Source organism: Papio anubis, chromosome 18 (genome assembly GCF_008728515.1).
Source record: "Papio anubis isolate 15944 chromosome 18, Panubis1.0, whole genome shotgun sequence".
Classification (NCBI taxonomy): domain Eukaryota; kingdom Metazoa; phylum Chordata; class Mammalia; order Primates; family Cercopithecidae; genus Papio; species Papio anubis.
The window spans coordinates 23,227,565-23,246,002 of record NC_044993.1 but is presented as its reverse complement, the minus strand read 5'-3'; the positions used below and the strand labels follow the sequence as shown (position 1 = coordinate 23,246,002).

Below are 18,438 nucleotides of genomic sequence, written 5' to 3'. Positions count from 1 at the left end.
CTTTCCAGCACCATCAAACTGAACTTGGATGAGCCGGCAAATGCTTGCCAAGTGATCACCACTGTGAGCACTGTACTGAAAAAAACTGGGCCTCTGCCATGCGGATGTTTATGAACTTACTACAGTAGAACATAGTATTCCTTATTATCCAAATCTGTTCAGAAAGTCAGTGCCCAGAGAGTCAGGGACATATGTAATGTAAGATAGTGCTTCATCATAGGACACCAATCAGAGCAGAGAAAAACCAGTGACAGCCAGGCGTGGTGGGTCATGCCTGTAATCCCAGCACTTTGGGGGCCAGGGCAGCTTAAGCCCAGGATTTCAAGAGCAGCTGAGGCAACATGTTAAGACCCTGTCTCTACAAAACACAAAATTAGCCAGGAGTGGTAGCACACCCGTAGTCCCAGCTACTTTAGAGGCTGAGGGTGTAGGACCACTTGGGACCAGGAGGTTGAGGCTGCAGTGAGCCCTGATTGTGCCATTGTACTCCAGCCTGGGAAACAGAACAAGACCCTGTCTCGAAAAAATATATAAAAAAGAAAAGAAAAAACAGTGAAGCCAGGCATGGCAGGACCAGAGGAGACGGGTGGGGGCAGGGAAGTAGGGAAGGGGACACGAGGCCCTGCCTCGCCCTGGCCCACTGACTTCTGGGGCATCTGTAGGCTGGGCAAAGGGCAGCAGCGGCCTTGCAGCAACAGTGTGTTATTGTGGGGAACAAGAGCTTCCAGCCAGGCTGAGGCTGGCAGATTTACGTGGAGAGAATCTGAATGGGAAAGTGACTGGACCAGAACCTGGCTAAATGAAGTGCCCATGGACATTTTAACAATAAAAACACTCATCAAATGTTTCCCATGGCCACCTCATACCAACCCTATGGTGACAGGTAGTGTTATCTGTATTCCTACTCCTAATCATTCTAGCCTGACTCAGGCCCTTAAAGACCAAACTGAGGCGTAAAGGGCATGGTCCTAAGTGTAGGTGGGATAGATAGATGGATGGATGGATGGATAGATAGATAGATAGATAGATAGATAGATAGATAGATAGATAGATAGATTTTTTTTTTTTTTTTTTAGACAGAATCTCACTCTGTTGCCCAGGCTAGAGTGCAATGACATGATCTCAGCTCACTGCAACCTCCACCTCCCAGGTTCAAGCAATTCTCCTGTCTCAGCCTCCCGAGTAGCTGGGATTAAAGGCGTGTGCCATGATGCTATGCTAAGTTGTTTTTTTTTTTTTTTTTTTCTTGAGACAGAGTCTCGCTCTGTCGCCCGGGCTGGAGTGCAGTGGCCGGATCTCAGCTCACTGCAAGCTCCGCCACCCGGGTTCACGCCATTCTCCTGCCTCAGCCTCCTGAGTAGCTGGGACTACAGGCGCCCGCCACCTCGCCCGGCTAATTTTTTTGTAGTGTTTAGTAGAGACGGGGTTTCACCGTGTTAGCCAGGATGGTCTCGATCTCCTGACCTCGTGATCCGCCCATCTCGGCCTCCCAAAGTGCTGGGATTACAGGCTTGAGCCACCGCGCCCGGCCGCTAAGTTTTATATTAGGAGTCTGGATTTCACCACGTTGGCCAGGCAGGTCTCAAACTCCTGACCTCAGGTGATTTGCTCACCTCAGCCTCCCAAAGTGCTGGAATTACAGGTATCAGCCACTGTGCCCAGCCTCAAGATCTATTTTCGTGAAGAAAAGTGACCAGGGTCAGGTGTGGTGGTATGTGCCTATAGTCCCAGCTACTCAGGAAACTGAAGCAGGAGGATCACTTGAGTCCAGGAATTCAAGGCTGCAGTGAGCCATGATCACACCGCTGTACTCTAGCTTGGGCGACACAGTGAGGCCCCATCTCTAAAAACAAAAGAAATTAAAAGAAAAGCCATCAGGGGAAAAAGAGAAAAATGAAAATCCAGACAGGGGAGCAGAAAGCCATAAAGAATGCTCCTCCAGCAACCCGGAGATACAGGGTTCCCCTCTCAGGCTAGAGGAACAGAGGAAAGGGAGAGAAAGAAACAAATGAAATTTGGAGGTTCTAACATGATGAGCTGGATAAAAAATCCAGTCCACCCAGCCCCCTCTCGCCACATAGTCCGCATTTCAAGATAAATTGTGAATGCTTTTGAAATGACCCAAAAATATCAAGTATCTTCGATGGAAAACTAGGCCTTATTAGAACATAACATTCCAAGTTATCTGATCCTATGGAATTTGCACCTTTCATTGTCCTTGAGCTATTTGTAACTCTGTTAAACTGTACATAACTGACAGCAATGCAAATGATCCTCATCTATAAATAGGCAAATTAATTCTGTCTGGTGGAGAGACAATTGATTCACCTCCAAGCCAGAGTAGCATGTATTTGAAATTGACTTCATGGAACGTGTGTGTGCATGTGTCTGCTCTTTAAATTTTCCTTTGAGCTGGTTGTAACGTCCTACTGGTTCCCTCATTCATTAATAAAATACTTTACATTTGTATGAGTCATGATTTTATCTTTAAAAAATTATTTTTTGGCCAGGAGCAGTGGCTCACACCTGTAATCCCAGCACTTTGGGAGGCTGAGGTGGATGGATCGCTTGAGTCCAGGAATTCAAGACCAGCCTGGGCAACATGGCGAAACCCCATCTCTACAAAATGTACAAAAATTAGTCAGGCATGGTGGTGCATGCCTGTGGTCCCAGCTACTTGGGGGGCTGAGGTGGGAGGATCGTTTGAGCCCAGGAGACACAGGTTGCAGTATGTCAAGATCATGCCACTGCACTCCAGCCTGGGTGACAGAGCGAGACTCTGTCTAAAAAAAAAAAAAAAAAAAAAATCCTTTAATAGCTACAAACAAGTTAAAAGTCCAAAAACGGTGCCAATACTCTGTATTAGCTGTTCTAAGAAGTAAAGAAAAAGATTCCAGGTCAATAATTCATCCAACCCCAAACACTTTGAAGTCTGCTGGCAAGAAGGACAATCAAGTCTCAATTTTCACCTCTTTACCCTGCTCCATGGGAAAAGACGGCCTCCAGCTTCCTCATCACTTTTACTGGTTCTGATTTTAGCAATTCTTAAATTTTATCAATAATCCAAGGAGAAAGAAGAACTGAGGGCCCCCCTTCTCCCCTGACTCTGACAGATGTGACCCCTGAATTATGCAAAAAGGGTTCTCTTAAGGCTGGAGACACCCCAGGAGCACAGCCAGCAGAGGGGAAAACAGAAATGGACCAAGTCACTGTAAGATGGGACCGATGAGGCCGGGCGTGATGGCTCATGCCTGTAATCCCAGCAGTTTGGGAGGCCAAGGTGGGCAGATCACTTGAGGTCAGGAGTTAGAGACCAGCCTGGCCAACATGGTGAAACCCTGTCTCTACTAAAAATATAAAAATTAGCAGGGCGTGGTGGCAGGTGCTTGTAATTCCAGCTACTCGGGAGGCTGAGGCCCGAGAATTGCTTGAACCCAGGAGGCAGAGGTTGCAGTGAGCTGAGATCACGCCACTGCACTCCAGCCTGGGTGACAGAGCAAGATTCCATCTCAAAAAAAAAAAAAGATTTAATAGGGAAAAAAGCATGTCATCTATCATTAATAATTTTATACTGATTACATATTGAAGTAATATTTTTCGTTTGTTTTTCCTTTATAGAGACAGGATCTCACTATGTTGCCCAGGCTGACCTCGAACTGCTGGCTTCAAGTGACCCTTCTGCCTCAGCCTCCCAAAGTACTAGGATTGCAGGCGTGAGCCACTTTGCCTGGTCAATATTTTGGATATATTGGATTAAATAAAATATACTATCCAAATTCTACTTTTAACTTTTTAAAACATGGCTATTAGAAAATTTTCAGTTGCATGTATGGCTTACGTATTTCTGTTGGATATCTCTAGGTTAGACGGTGTGTGCAATGGCTTTGAGAAGGGTAAGATTATTGCAGCAGAGCCTGGTCAGAGACTTTGAGTAGATCCAGTGAGAAAAGAAGGCTTAACTAACTGGTCTTTTGGCAGTGGAGATGGAAAGGACATAGCTAAATGAGAGAGAGTTAAGAGGTGGAGGTGGCCATTACGTTTTTTTTTTGTTTTTTGTTTTTTGTTTGAGATGGAATCTTGCTCTGTTGCCCACGCTAGAGTGCAGTGGCACGATCTCCGCTCACTGCAAGCTCTGCCTCCCTGGTTCACGTCATTCTCCTGCCTCAGCCTCCTGAGTAGCTGGGACTACAGGTGCCTGCCACCACGCCTGGCTAATTTTTGTATTTTTAGTAGAGATGGGGTTTCTCCATGTTGGTCAGGCTGGTCTCAAACTCCTGACCTCAAGTGATCCACCCACCTCGGTATCCCAAAGTGCTGGGATTACAGACGTGAGCCACCGTGCCCGGCCTTCTCTATTAAATCTTTAAAATTCAGGGTGTATTTTGTATTTACGCATATTTCAATTCGTACCAACCACATTTCAAGCGTTCAATGGCCACAGTTATAACTGTTCCCCATGTCATTTAGAAAAATCCAAATTCATCAGTCTAACAAACCAACCCCTCCCCAGCCTGGGTCCCCCTCACCCTGCCCCATTTGTCGAATCACTTGCCCTTCCCTTCCATACCTTTGCCTGGTGAACTACACTTGACTCACCTCTTACCACCCCTTTCTGGGCTGGACCCCGGCACCTGGGATATTCCTTTGCCACAGGCACACCCTCCTTATTCCAGGCATTGGCCATTCAGCATCTTACAGCAATGTGCCCCTTTCCCAAATGGCCACAAGTGCTTCCTGCCAAGCCCACTATTCCCAGGCCTTTATCACAGCCCCTGGCTCAGGTGGTCCAATGGTTTGAGTACTTCTGTCTGCCCCATTCCAAACTCTTACTCCCAAGAGCTCTGGGAGCTCTTCAGAAGCAGAGATTTTTGTCTTATTTATGTCTGTCTAATAGTACCTGGCCCACCCTAGGCACTCAAGTGTATATAAAGTATGGATTTTTTTAAAAGGGGTGAATGATAGCATTTTTACCAACATCTAGTTACTGATCTTGATCTAACTTTCAAGTTATTTAGCCAACTCTTAATCTCAAGTTATACGCATTTCTAGGGCTTGGCCTGAAAATGGGTGAAAGAAAGTAGACAAGCTGAGGAAGCAACTACCACTGGAAGACTCATTGTTTCTGGGTTGTTTTTTTTTTACTGGCACAAAAATCTTTTAGCCTTAAACTGTTTTTCACAGTGGTGCTGGAATAAACGGGAAACCACAAAAATGAAGGCTTCCACTGCACCAGTCATCAAATCGCAGCGGTAGCAAAGAAAACATCCAGAACTATCCACATCTGATTAAACTCTGAACATTTTAAGTGTTTACTAACTCATTTAATTCTCAGACTTATCCATTCATTTGAAATTGTCAGCAACAAAATTCTGGCTTAACAGTATTTCCTATAGCCTTCTCTAGCCTTCACTGAAGATCTCCAGTCTCCCTTTGCAGGCCTCATGGAACGGCTGTTCTTTTATTTTAATCAGAAAGCTTTATAAAAATAATCACTATGACCCTCAGCTTCAATCCCAGTTGGGACTTTTTCTTTGCCTGAAAAGTGTCTCTTGAAAGATACTGGCTTGACAGATACAAGCCTCTCTCTTTCTGAACGTGTTAATCAGAAAGCAGACAACTTCAATAATAATTACAGAATCCTGGTTTTCATTTTACACTGTTCTAGGCAAAAAGATTGGCAAAGCCTCTTATGGTTTCCCCAACTTTTACAAAAATCTGTCTCCTAAGCAAAAGCTTCTGTTTCCTAGTAGCAATAGATAGTCTACTTAAAGTTAAAAAAAGAAAAAGTAATTACAATGGCATTTTATTTCCATACTTTCTCTCCAATAGTTTCCACCTCAAATAGTCTAGTTTTGTGTGTGTGTGTGTGTGTGTATAAATTTTCCCCATGGATTCCATGTTTTCAAAAACTTGACCTTACAAACTACATTAGTAACCCATTTTTTTCTTTTTTTTTTTTTTTTTTTTTTTTTGAGACGGAGTCTTGCTCTGTCACCCAGGCTGGAGTGCAGTGGCACCATCTCGGCTCACTGCAAGCTCCGCCTCCCGGGTTCACGCCATTCTCCTGCCTCAGCCTCCCGAGTAGCTGGGACTACAGGCGCCCGCCACCACACCCAGCTAATCTTTTGTATTTTCAATAGAGACGGAGTTTCACCATGTTAGCCAGGATGGTCTTGATCTCCTGACCTCGTGATCCGCCCGCCTCAGCCTCCCAAAGTGCTGGGATTACAGGCGTGAGCCAACACGCCCGGCCCATTTTTTTCTTTTATTAAACAAATACGTACATTCAACTGTGTGCCAGACCCTGGTTTAGACATGGGACACAGCAGGGAACTTGAAAGCTAAGTCTTTGCTCCTGTGGAGCTGACCTTCCAGCTGGATGGTCAATGCTCCGGAGAAGAATCAAGCAGGGTGAGAGGGGTCAATAGTGTCAACAGTAAGGCAGAGTGAGGTGGGGGAGTGTTCTATTCCAGATGCGGGGGATAGGGAAGGTCTCTTTTGAGCAGGAACCAGAAGAACAGAGCCAAGTGGAAATCTCTTTGAGCCTATTCTGGTGCAGGAGGCTGCCTAATTTAAAAAATAAAAATAGCTAAGTGGGCATTTTCAGGAAGGGGGTGAGGGATGAGAGAATAAACCCTGAGTGCAAAGATGACAGGTGCATATTAATCAAAAGCTTACTGAAAGCTCTGATCAACCTGAAGTAATCAGTATTATAAAATTCCAGTCAGAGGGAAGAAATTTTACTTCATTCTGCTTAATGTAAGCAGAAATCTGCCTTATTCTGCTTACTGTCGTTTAGAGTATAGACTTTTTGAAATATAATTAGTACCCAGGCCCTCTTTTTTTTGTTTGTTTTTGAGACGGAGTCTCCCTCGGTCGCCCAGGCTGGAGAGCAGTGGCACGATCTCAGCTTACCGAAACCTCCACCTCCCCGGGTTCAAGCGATTCTCCTGCCTCATCCTCCCGAGTAGCTGGGATTACAGGCACCCACCACCAAGCCCAGCTAATTTTTTTTTTTTTTTTTTTTTTTTTTTTTTTTTTTTGCATTTTTAGTAGAGTCTGGATTTTACCATGTTGGCCAGGCTGGTCTCGAACTCCTGACCTCAAGTGATCTGCCTGCCTCGGCCTCCCAAAGTGCTGGGATTACAGGCGTGAGCCACTGCACCCCCCAGCCCTCATTCTAACTCTCAATCCCCCATTACTACCTTAATAAACTCTAGTGATCCCAGGACCCCACTCTGAAAACCACTGATAGCCAGCATCAGGAGAAAAGGCCACACACGAGAGGCACTGCAATGAAGCCCGAACACCTCCACCCACCCACTGCTTTAAGTTGAGAATTTTTCACAAAAATCCTCCCCCATCAAGAAGTTAAACTGTTTAAAAATAGGATAGTTTCCAAATACTTAAACAAGCAGTATCTTCTCCCCCCGGAGGTGTCACTTTCTGAGCTTGAGCCCTTCTACTTATCAGCCTCTTCTCCAGCCTGCTGCAGCCCTGCTCTAGAGCCATGCTCTGGAGGTCAAAGTTTAAGTCAGCAGACAGGCCAAAGTCATCCCCCTGAGCAGGGGTTCCTGCTCTCTTCCTCTCTACCTCTCCCAGTCTATATCCTTCCTCCTTCCTGGAGCCCTGAGGCCCCACCTTGCTAATAAGCCCAAATCCCATCTCATCTCCCCTTGCTTGTTACTTCTCTTGTACACACAGCCTGTTCTCCAGGAATCACCTTATTTTCCAAACAAAAATATCAGGGTATATTGTGAGCACATGGGTACTGTTACATGAATTGCTATAATTTCAACGCTTAGAATACTTTGCAATTTATAGTAAAATAAGTATTTAAAATTTAGGATTATACTTATATATGGTCTGATGAGGCAGCACAGGAAATTGAGACTGTCTGGGAAAATGTATTATCTGTGATCACTTCTGCTCTATTCTCTAATAAGTAACTTTATTTTCCAAAGGAAACCCATGTCATCCTGCAAAAAGCATTTGGGGTTACTTCCAGAAATAAGGATGCGAGAGTCAGTGATAGCAGCTATAGGTTGAAGACCCCATGCTGGTATTTCCAGGCTATTTCAATGGCTCAGGGAAGACCGCTGTGGGGGAAGAAAAAAAAAAAAAAAAATCAACCCCAGCTTCCATACATATCTCAGTCCTTAATGGGGTAGGCCACACGTGTGGTGCTGCTCAAGTCTGTACAGCATGACTTTAGGCTAGAAAGAGCTATCTCCCAGGCACCCAGGTATGCATTCATTCTACCGAGAGAGAAGCATCCTGACACATAGCCCTATCCTTACCTCTAAGCATCCTTTGGAGTGCCATAACCTGGGAAAGATTCTTACTGATTTCCTTTTCGTTTGTTTTTTGAGGCAGGGTCTCACTCTATCGCCCAGGCTGGAGTGCAGTGGTGCAATTTTGGCTCACTGCAACCTCCGTCTCCCAGGTTCAAGCGATTCTTGTGCCTCAGCCTCCTGAGTAGCTGGGACTACAGGCATGTACCACCACACCCGGACAATTTTTTGTATTTTTAGTAGAGATGTTGTTTCACCATGTTACCCAGGCTGGTCTCGAACTCCTGAGCTCACGCTATCTGTACACTTTGGCCTCCCAAAGCGCTAGGATTACAGGCATGACCCACCGTGCCTGGCCTGATTTCTAATTAAGAACAAAGTTCCAGAGCAGGGCACGGTGGCTCATGCCTGTAATCCCAGCATTTTGGGAGGCCGAGGCGGGCGGATCACGAGGTCAAGAGATCGAGATCATCCTGGCCAACATGGTGAAACCCCATCTGTACTAAAAATATAAAAGTTAGCTAGGCGTGGTGGCACATGCCTGTAGTCCCAGCTACTCGGGGAGTCTGAGGCAGAAGAATCACTTGAATCCAGGAGGTGGAGGTTGCAGTGAGCCGAGATTGCGCCACTGCACTCCAGCCTCAGTGACAGACTGAGACTCTGTCTCAAAAAAAAAAAGAACAAAGTTCCTCCAAAGTTGTGCAGAAAGAATTAATTTAGCCCTGTAGTCCAGGAGGAGCCATTAAGACTTACAGAGGTCACCATTTCCCAGTTGTCTGTACCTGTGGGTAAGCACACTGGGAAACCTGGAATAAACTGAGACCTTCAGATATGTTGTGGGGGAAAATGTCAACCAAGTCTGTATATTTTTTTTTTTTGGAATGTTCAGAAATGTGGTGGTCTTGTCCTCTGATGTAGTAAAAGCACTCCCTGAAATTTAACCAAAAATAATAATTCAAAAGAAGAATCCAGGCTACACTCATGAGGACATTTATTGACGCATCTTCCTAATAGCAAAAAACTAGAAACCGTAATCACCAGACTTTGCCACAGGGGATCATATGTAGCCTTTAGAAAGGAACAAAACCCCAAGTTCTTTTCATTTGAGTCTGTCCTAATACAATGATTATTTTTCTAATTTCTAATTTTCTTTAATGCTACAACATTTTCACTAACAAAATGAGGGTAAATTTCCTTCAAATGGAAGAAGTTTTCCATTAGCATCAACAAATTTATTAAGCACCCACTATTGTGTAGAATGCTTGTTTTTTTTACAGAAAAGTGCATTTTAAAACAATTTAAGCTTCAAGTTTGTCCAAGTGGTCTGTATTATTTAAATTATTCTTCCCAAGGGCCTCCAAATTACAAAGAAAGTCATGAAAAGTTAAAGATTACAGTCAGTATATGAGCTTTAAGGCTATACTAAGGTAGAGCTAGTAACATCTACTATTTTAGTAATTTTTGAATAGAAGGTACTTGCATGTGGTATAAAATTCAAGGGCTGGGAGCAGTGTGGCTCATGCCTGTAAACCTAGGACTTTGAGAGCTGAAGGCAAGAGGATCGCTTGAGCCCAGGAGTTTGTGACCAGCCTAGGCAACATAGCGAGACCCTGTCTCAAAAATAAAATAAAATACAAAAGGTACAAATAGTTATACAGCACAAAATGTCTCCCTGCTACCCTGGCCCTCAGCCACCCAGTTCCCTAACTTGTATCATTCCAGAGATATTCTGTATCACCATCAGTCTGTTCAGGTTGCTATAACCAAATACCGTAAAATAGGTAATTTATAAATAGAAATTTATTGCTCATAGTTCTGGAGGCTAGAAAGTACAAGATCCAGGTGCCAGCAGATTCAGTATCTGAGTGAGGGCCCATTCTTCACAGATGGCACTTTCTATGTGTCCTCACATGGCAGAATGAGCAAGGACACTCCCTTCAACCTCTTTTAAAAGGGCACTAATCCCATTCACGAGGGCTGAGCCCTCATGACTTAATTACTTCCCAAAAAGCTCCACCTCTTAATACTATCACACTGGGTGTGCGGTTACAACATCTGAATTTTGGGGGAACACCAACATTCAGACCATAGCAACCTCCAACAGGCTTTGATGACGTGGTGTCTTGAGACGCTGAGCTAGGGAGCATGGTGGGCTCACCAGCACCGTAGTACTACCATTATCCCCAACTTAAAATCCCCAAGTGAGAGACCTGCAGGAGATCTGCTTGTTGCCTGAGTGAACAAGTAACTTGCCAAAAGTCTCAAGGCCAATAAAAGATACAAAGTCCATCATCCTCTCAGAAACACTCCCCTCAACACACACACACACACACATACACACACACACACACACACACATTCTACCCTAACAAGGGTGACTTCATGTCCTGTTGTTCTCTCTCCCTGGAACATACCTCCATCAACCACCACTAGCCCTTTGCCTGGCTAACTTGACTTTCCATATGAAGTTTAGAATTAGCATTCTACTACCTACAAAAAAACCTTGCTAGGATTGTATTAAACCTATAGATCATTTGTGGAGAACTAATATTTTAACTATATCGAGTTTTCCAATCCCAATGAACACAGAATGCCTGTCCACTTATTTTGGTTATCTTTGATTTCTTTCTTCAGTGTTTCGTAGTTTTCACTGAGCAGATCCTATACGTGTTTTGTGAGATTTATATCTAAGAATTTCATTCTTTTCGGTGCTGTTATAACTGATGCTGATTTTTTGTTTTAATTTCCAATGATTTATTGCTAGGATGTAAAAATACTACTGATTACTGTGTGTTGACCTTATATCATGTAACCTTGCTAACTCACTTAGTTCTAGGAGGATTTTTATATATTCCCATGTGATTATTTACCTAGATAATCACGCCATATGCAAATAGGAACAGCTTTATTTATTTCCATTCTGTATGCCTCCTATTAATTTTTTTGCAATGTCTAGGACTCCAGTGTCATCTTGAATATGAGTGATGACAGCAGACGTCATTGCCTGCTTCCCATCCTAGGGGGGAAGCATTCATTATTTCCCCACTAAGTATAATGTTAGCTGTAGTTTTTTTGTAGATGCCCTTTTTCAGGTTGAAGAAGTTCCTTTCTCTTCCAAGTTTGCTGACAACATTTGTTATGGAAAAGTACTGAATTTTGTCAAAAGTTTTTCTTTGTGCATCAAATGATATAATCATGTGGCTTTGCGTTTTATTTTGTTTTTGAGAAAGGGTCTCACTCTGTTGCCCAGGCTGGAGTGTAGTGGTACAATCATGGCTCACCGCAGCCTTGACCTCCTGGGCTCAAGCAATTCTCCCACCTTATCCTATAGCTGGGACTACAGGCATGCACAAGCATGCCATGCTAATTTTTGTATTTTTTGTAGAGAAGCGGCTTCACCATGTTACCCAGGCTGGTCTTGAACTCCTGGGCTCAAGCAATCCACCTGCCTCAGCCTCCCAAAGTGCTGGGACTACAGACATAAGCTACTGTGCCTGGCCTGTTGTTTTAAGCTGTTAATATGGTGTACACCTATAACATTAACTTTCAAAAACTGCACCAACCTTTTGTTCCCGGGATAAATCACAATTGGTTTGGTGCATTACTCTTTCTACATTATGCTGGGTTTTATTTTCTATATGGTATTTTGTTGAGGGTTTCTGTGTCTGTGTTCATATGAGGAATATTGGTCTGTAGTATCATTTTCTTGAACAGTCTTTGTGTGGTTTTGTAAAACACATGTATACTCTATACTTAACTTCTTTTAAGGTCGTGGATTATAATTTCACTATTTTTAATCATCAAAAAAACTTAAGAGTAATTATAACTTTGCTTTTCTGCTAGAACTTATTTGACTCCAAGTCCTTGATCAGGAAGACAACTCCAAAAGATAAGAATCTTCCTAAAGGAAAATGGGACTGTTTTACAAGGAGCCACAGAATGGTGGATCTGAGAATCCAAAATAGAGAAACCCACTGCTTCATCTACCCTTATGCGCTTGTACATGCATGACTTCAGGGCTAAATGGGAGCCAGGAGTACAAAGCAATCTTCAGTAGTAAACAAAACGCAGAACCCTTCAGGGTTTGACCAGGGTCATTGTGTTTCTGCCTGGTCATTTGACCAGCTCTTACTAATCAGGAACCCAGCTGAACCTCAATTGAACCAGCCCCTCCAACAGAACTGAGGAGATGTGGGGCTGATAAACGCAGTGCTATGTCTACAGCCAGTCATTTCTCAAAGTTGCAGCTTTGTAAATGTGGCTATATTTGTGTTGTAGATGATTTCTATCATGTATTACTGCCCCACCCCTGCACATCCTCCAGAGAACAGCAACCAGCCAGGGATTCTGCTGACTGGCTTGAGATTAAAAAAGTAACAAGGTTTCCATCAAATAAAAGATATGCCATTACCCACCCCTGAAGTGCAAATACTCACATTTGTTTTTGAGTTACATAGGAAAGCAACTATCAAACATTAACCTCTTAATTCTTACAATTCCTAAAATGCTCAGTCATTACCACCCATACTGTACAAATGAGGAACTCAGATGTGATGAGACTAAGAGGCATCAAAATCAGCAGAGCTAAAATTTGCATTTAAACATTTCCAGGTCAGGCGCAGTCACTCACACTTGTAATCCCAGCACTTTGGGAGACCAAAACAGTAGGATTGCTTGAGCCCAGGAGTTCGAGATTAGCCTATAGTTTGAGGCAACATAGCAAGACCTCCTCTCTACAAAAATAAAAAAAATTAGCAGCGCGTAGTGGCGCATGCCTGTAGTCCTGGCTATTCACGAAGCTGAGGCAGGAGGCTCCCTTGAGCCCAGAAGTTCGAAGTTACAGGGAGCTATGATCATGCCACTGCATTCCAGCCTGAGTGACAGAACAAAAAAATCTGTCTTTAAAAAAAAAAAATTCCTATTACCCATCTTTTGTTATTAAAAAAGTCCTACACACGGCCGGGCATGGTGGCTCAAGCCTGTAATCCCAGCACTTTGGGAGGCCGAGATGGGCGGATCACGAGGTCAGGAGATAGAGACCATTCTGGCTAACACGGGGAAACCCTGTCTCTACTAAAAAATACAAAAAACTAGCAGGGCGCAGTGGCGGGCGCCTGTACTCCCAGCTACTCCGGAGGCTGAGGCAGGAGAATGGCGTAAACCCGGCAGGCGGAGCTTGCAGTGAGCTGAGATCCGGCCACTGCACTCCAGCCTGGACGACAGAGCCAGACTCCGTCTCAAAAAAAAAAAAAAAAAAAAAAAAGTCCTACACAAATATATAGTCAGAAAGTCATCTAGGCATGGGAAGGGCTCAAGAAAGGGATGTGGATCAGGTGTGGTGGCTCACGCCTGTAATCCCAGTTTGCGACCAACCTGGGCAACATATAATGAGACTCTGTCTCTATTCATTTAAAAAAAAAAAGAATTCACACAAGGAGGAAGAAGATAATTTAAATCAGTTCATTCTCCCCAACTAAGAGATACGTACAGGTTTCATTTTGAAAAGATATAGGACAAGGTAAGTGACTCATGCCTGTAATCTCAGCACTTTGAGAAGCTGAAGAGGGAGGGCTGCTTGGTTCGAAACCAACCTCGGCAACACAGGGAGACCCTGTCTCTACAAAAAATTTAAAAATAAGCCAGGCATAGTGGCACACACCTGTAGTCCCAGCTAGTTGGAGGGCTGAGGTGGAAGGATCGCTTGAGCCCAGGAGGTCGAGGTTGCATTAAGCTATGACTGTACCACTGCACTCCAGCCTGGGCACAGAGCAGGACCTTGTCTCAAAAAGAAAAAGAAAAAAAGAATCTATGCAACTGCACAGTTTAATTTTTTCGTAATGTTTCAGATTAGCTTTACTATCAAATCACATTCCATTAAAAATACCAATTTAACTTAAATCATAAGGAATTAAACTATCTTTAATTCAAATATATAATTATGTTTTTTGGTGTATTTTAACAAAGTTTCTTTAGAGACAGGCATTGTTAGCACTATGACAGCTAACATTTATTGAACATCAATTAGATGCCTGATACGGTAGGTACTAACTTACACATATTATTTCATTTTCTTAATCCTTTGAGGGAGGTATTGGTAGGCTCATTTTACAGAAAAATCTCAGCCTTAAGGTTGACTATTTATTGAAAGCTGGTTGCTAGCACCTGTGTGAGGTTTGTTTTTGGTTTTTGAGACGGAGTCTTGCTCTGTCACCCAGGCTGGAGTGCAATGACATGATCTCAGCTCACTGCAACCTCTGCCTCCCAGGTTCAAGTGCTTCTCCTGCCTCAGCCTCTGGAGTACCTGGGATTACAGGCACCCGCTACTATGCCCGCCTAATATTTTTGTATTTTTGGAGAGACGGGGTTTCACCGTGGTGTCCAAGCTAGTCTTGAACTCCTGACCTCAAGTGATCCAGCCACCTCGGAATCCCAAAGTGCTGAGATTACAGGCGTAAGCCCGGCCTGTTGCAAGGTTTTTTAACACTGAAAGGATATAGAAAGGTAAGTCTCAAACTTTAACGTACACATGGATCACCTGGGGAATCTTGTTTAAATGCAGGTGACTCCGAAGTTCTGGGGTGCGGCCACTGATTCTGCATTTCCAACAAGCCCTGAGGTGATGGCAATGCTGCTGGCCGAAGGCCAAACTTGGAATAGCAAGGATCTACAGGTTGCAATAGGCCACAAAAAACATCACAAAAAAGTCTACAGCCCAACACGGGGGCTCACGCCTGTAACCCCAACCAACACTTTGGGAGACCAAAGTGGGCAGATCACTTGAGGTTGGGAGTTCAAGACCAGCCTGGCCAATATGGGGAAACCCTGTCTCTACTAAAAATTACAAAACTTAGCTGGGCGTGATAGCGGGTGCCTGTAATCCCAGCTACCCGGGAGGCTGAGGCAGGAGAATCACTTGAACCCAGGAGGTGGAGGCTGCAGTAAGCCAAGATCATGCCACTGCACTGCAGCCTGGGCAACAGAGCAAGACCCCATCTAAAAAAAATTTAAAAACCTAAAAAAACTAAATTTATGGTCGGTTGCAGTGGCTCATGCCTATAATCCCAGCACTTTGGGAGGCTGAGGCAGGTGGATCATCTGAGGTCAGAAGTTCGAGACCAGCCTGGCCAATATGGCAAAACCCCATCTCCACTAAAAATACAAAAATTAGCCAGGCGTGGTGGCAGGCGCCAGTAATCCCAGCTACTAGGGAGGCTGAGGCTGGAGAACCGCTTGAACGCAGGAGGCAGAGGTTGCGGTGAGCCGAGATGGAGCCATTGCACTACAGCCTGGGCATCAAGAGCGAAAGTCCGTCTCAAAGAAAAAAAAAAACGCACACACACAACTAAATTTATTTTTAGACATGGGATCCTGCTATGTTGCCCAAGCTGGAGCACAGTGGCTACTCCTAGGCACCATAATGGTTCCCTGTGACCTTGAACTCTTAGGCTCAAGCAATCCCCCTACCTTAGCTTCCTGGGTTTTAAAAGTCAAATTTTTCTCAAAACCACAGAGTTAGAACTTACTTATATTTCTTGATGGATTCTGAGTTTTGTAACATCTCAGAAGTATCTTCATAATGACTTCTTATTTTCTTTTCCAGTTTAAATTTAGAGTCCAATTTCTTGGAGTTTTGTGGGATTTTTATCAAGGCTGGGAAGCCAACTACACCAAAACCATTTCAAGTTGCCATACCCTTGAAGCGGGTCTTTTTCCTTTACTCGCCCACACATATCCTCTCAGGGTTTAAGTTCTAGAGATTAACAACAGAGTTAGGTGAGATTTTGGGGGCTAGGCCCAAAAGTTCTTCCAGATGAAAAGTACAATTCTAGGCCAGGCATGGTGGCTCACATCTGTAATCCAGGCACACTGGGAGGCCGAGGCAGGCAAATCACCTAAGCTCAGGAGTATAAAACCAGCCTGGGCAACATAGTGAAACCCTATCTCTACCAAAGATACAAAAAATTAGCTGGGCATGGTGGTGTGCGTCTGTGGTCCCAGCTACTTGGGAGATTGAGGTGGGTGGGTCTCTTGAGCCCAGGTTGCGGAAGTTGCAGTGAGCCAAGATTGTGCCACTGCACTCCAGCCTGGGTAACAGTTAGACCCAGTGTCAAAAAAAAAAAAAAAAAGAAAGAAAGAGTGAGAAGAGAGAAAGAGAAGGAGAGAGAAGAGAAGAGAAGAGAAGAGAAGAGAAGAGAAGAGAAGAGAAGGAAAGAAGAAAAGAACAACGCTACAACAAAACAATACTTTACCAAAAGGTAATGATAAATGACACCGGCTTCCATCCCTCGACTTAGGTGACAAAGTCCCAGCAATGCAGTAATAACTAACAGTCTACAAACTGGATTTCAATTATTTTACTAGATTCTTTTAGGGGCAAGTTCTATTTACTTTCAAAATCCCACAGCGCAAACAAAGCAAGGTATTCGACCAAGCCCTGCTCTTTTCTTATTCGTTTCTAATTACCCGTACGGGCTATTGTGCCCATACTCAAACACTGGCTAGCTGCCTCTTTTTTTTTTTTTTTTTTTTTTTTTTTTTTTGAGACGGAGTCTCGCTCTGCCGCCCAGGCTGGAGTGCAGTGGCCAGATCTCAGCTCACTGCAAGCTCCGCCTCCCGGGTTCACGCCATTCTCCTGCCTCAGCCTCCCGAGTAGCTGGGACTACAGGCGCCCGCCACCTCGCCCGGCTAGTTTTTTTGTATTTTTTTTTAGTAGAGATGGGGTTTCACCGTGTTAACCAGGATGGTCTCGATCTCTTGACCTCGTGATCCGCCCGTCTCGGCCTCCCAAAGTGCTGGGATTACAGGCTTGAGCCACCGCGCCCGGCCCTAGCTGCCTCTTTTAAAAGGCAATTGCAGGCCAGGTGTGATGGCTCATGCTTGTAATCCCAGCACTTTGGGAGGCCGAGGTGGGTGGATCATGAGGTAAGGAGTTTGAGACCAGCCTGGCCAACACAGTGAAACCCCATCTCTACTAAAATTACAAAAATTAGCTGGGCGTGGTGGTGGGCCCCTGTAATCCCAGCTACACGGGAGGCTGAGGCAGGAGAATCGCTTGAACCCCGGAGGCGGAAGTTGCAATGAGCTGGGACTGTGCCACTGCACTCCAGCCTGGGCGACAGAGCTAGACTCCGTCTCAAAAAAAAAAAGAAAAAAGGCAATTGCACACCTCCCTTCACCTCCTACATTCTCTTTGCTAACAGCAATGCCAAACTACAAAACCAATTCATCTTTGAAAACATTCCAGTTTACCAGATAAGATAAATTTAAAATTCTGAAGAGACAGATAATCTGATCCATTTTTCTTTCCATAAAGCCCTTCAAAAATACCCTCCGGCAGTCAGCAGAACAAGCCTTTCACCCAAGAGAGACATAAAACAGCCTATGATTCTGTAATTTACAAACACCAGGACATTTATTTAAAGGGTATCCACACATTATATTATTCCCAAGGAATGCTTATGCACTCAAGTAGGAACAGGAGGACCAGGCCTGGCGCGGTGGCTCATGCCTGTAATCCCAGCACGTTGGGAAACCAAGGAGGGGTGATCGCTTGAGTCCAGTAGTTGGAGACCAATTTGGGTAACATGGTGAAACCCCATCTCTACCAAAAATACAAAAATTAACCGGGCATGGTGGAACGTGCTTGTAGTCCCAGCTACTCGGGAAGCTGAGGTGAGAAGATCACTTGAGCCTGAGAGGTCGAACCTGCAGTGAGCCACGATCGCACCACTGCACTCCACCCTGGGCGACAGAGACCCGGTCTCAAAAAAGAGAGAGAGAGAATGAACAAGAACAAGGCTTCTCTGGCTATGAGACGTCTATAAAGTTTTGAGGCTGGTGGCCTCAGAAGAAGGCCTACCTGTGACAGGGAATGTTGGGGGGGGGCACACAGGTTTTTCTGAATTAGAGCATGCCCTGTCCACAACAGAACTAAGCAACTGCCCGGAGAGGCATGTTACAAAACCACAAAGCAGGAACAGAGCTGAGAGGCCCCTGCCCAGAACACCCTGGAAGCCAAAACATAGGACCCTGAGAAATTAGCTCCACTACAGACAAGTCCAACAGAAAGTTCTCTGTTTCTGCTACCTCCAAAACTGGCTGCCCTCCCAGATTTAACTCTGGGTACCAATTGGGCAGTGCCAGC

At 44.5% G+C, this 18,438-nt stretch overlaps 1 protein-coding gene across 1 annotated transcript in view; it reads right to left on the bottom strand.

The window, feature by feature from the left end:
• Positions 1-18,438, bottom strand: part of CMTM4 (CKLF like MARVEL transmembrane domain containing 4) — an 86,769-nt gene that overhangs the window by 67,315 nt on the left and 1,016 nt on the right. The gene's annotated exons all lie outside the window — the stretch shown is intronic.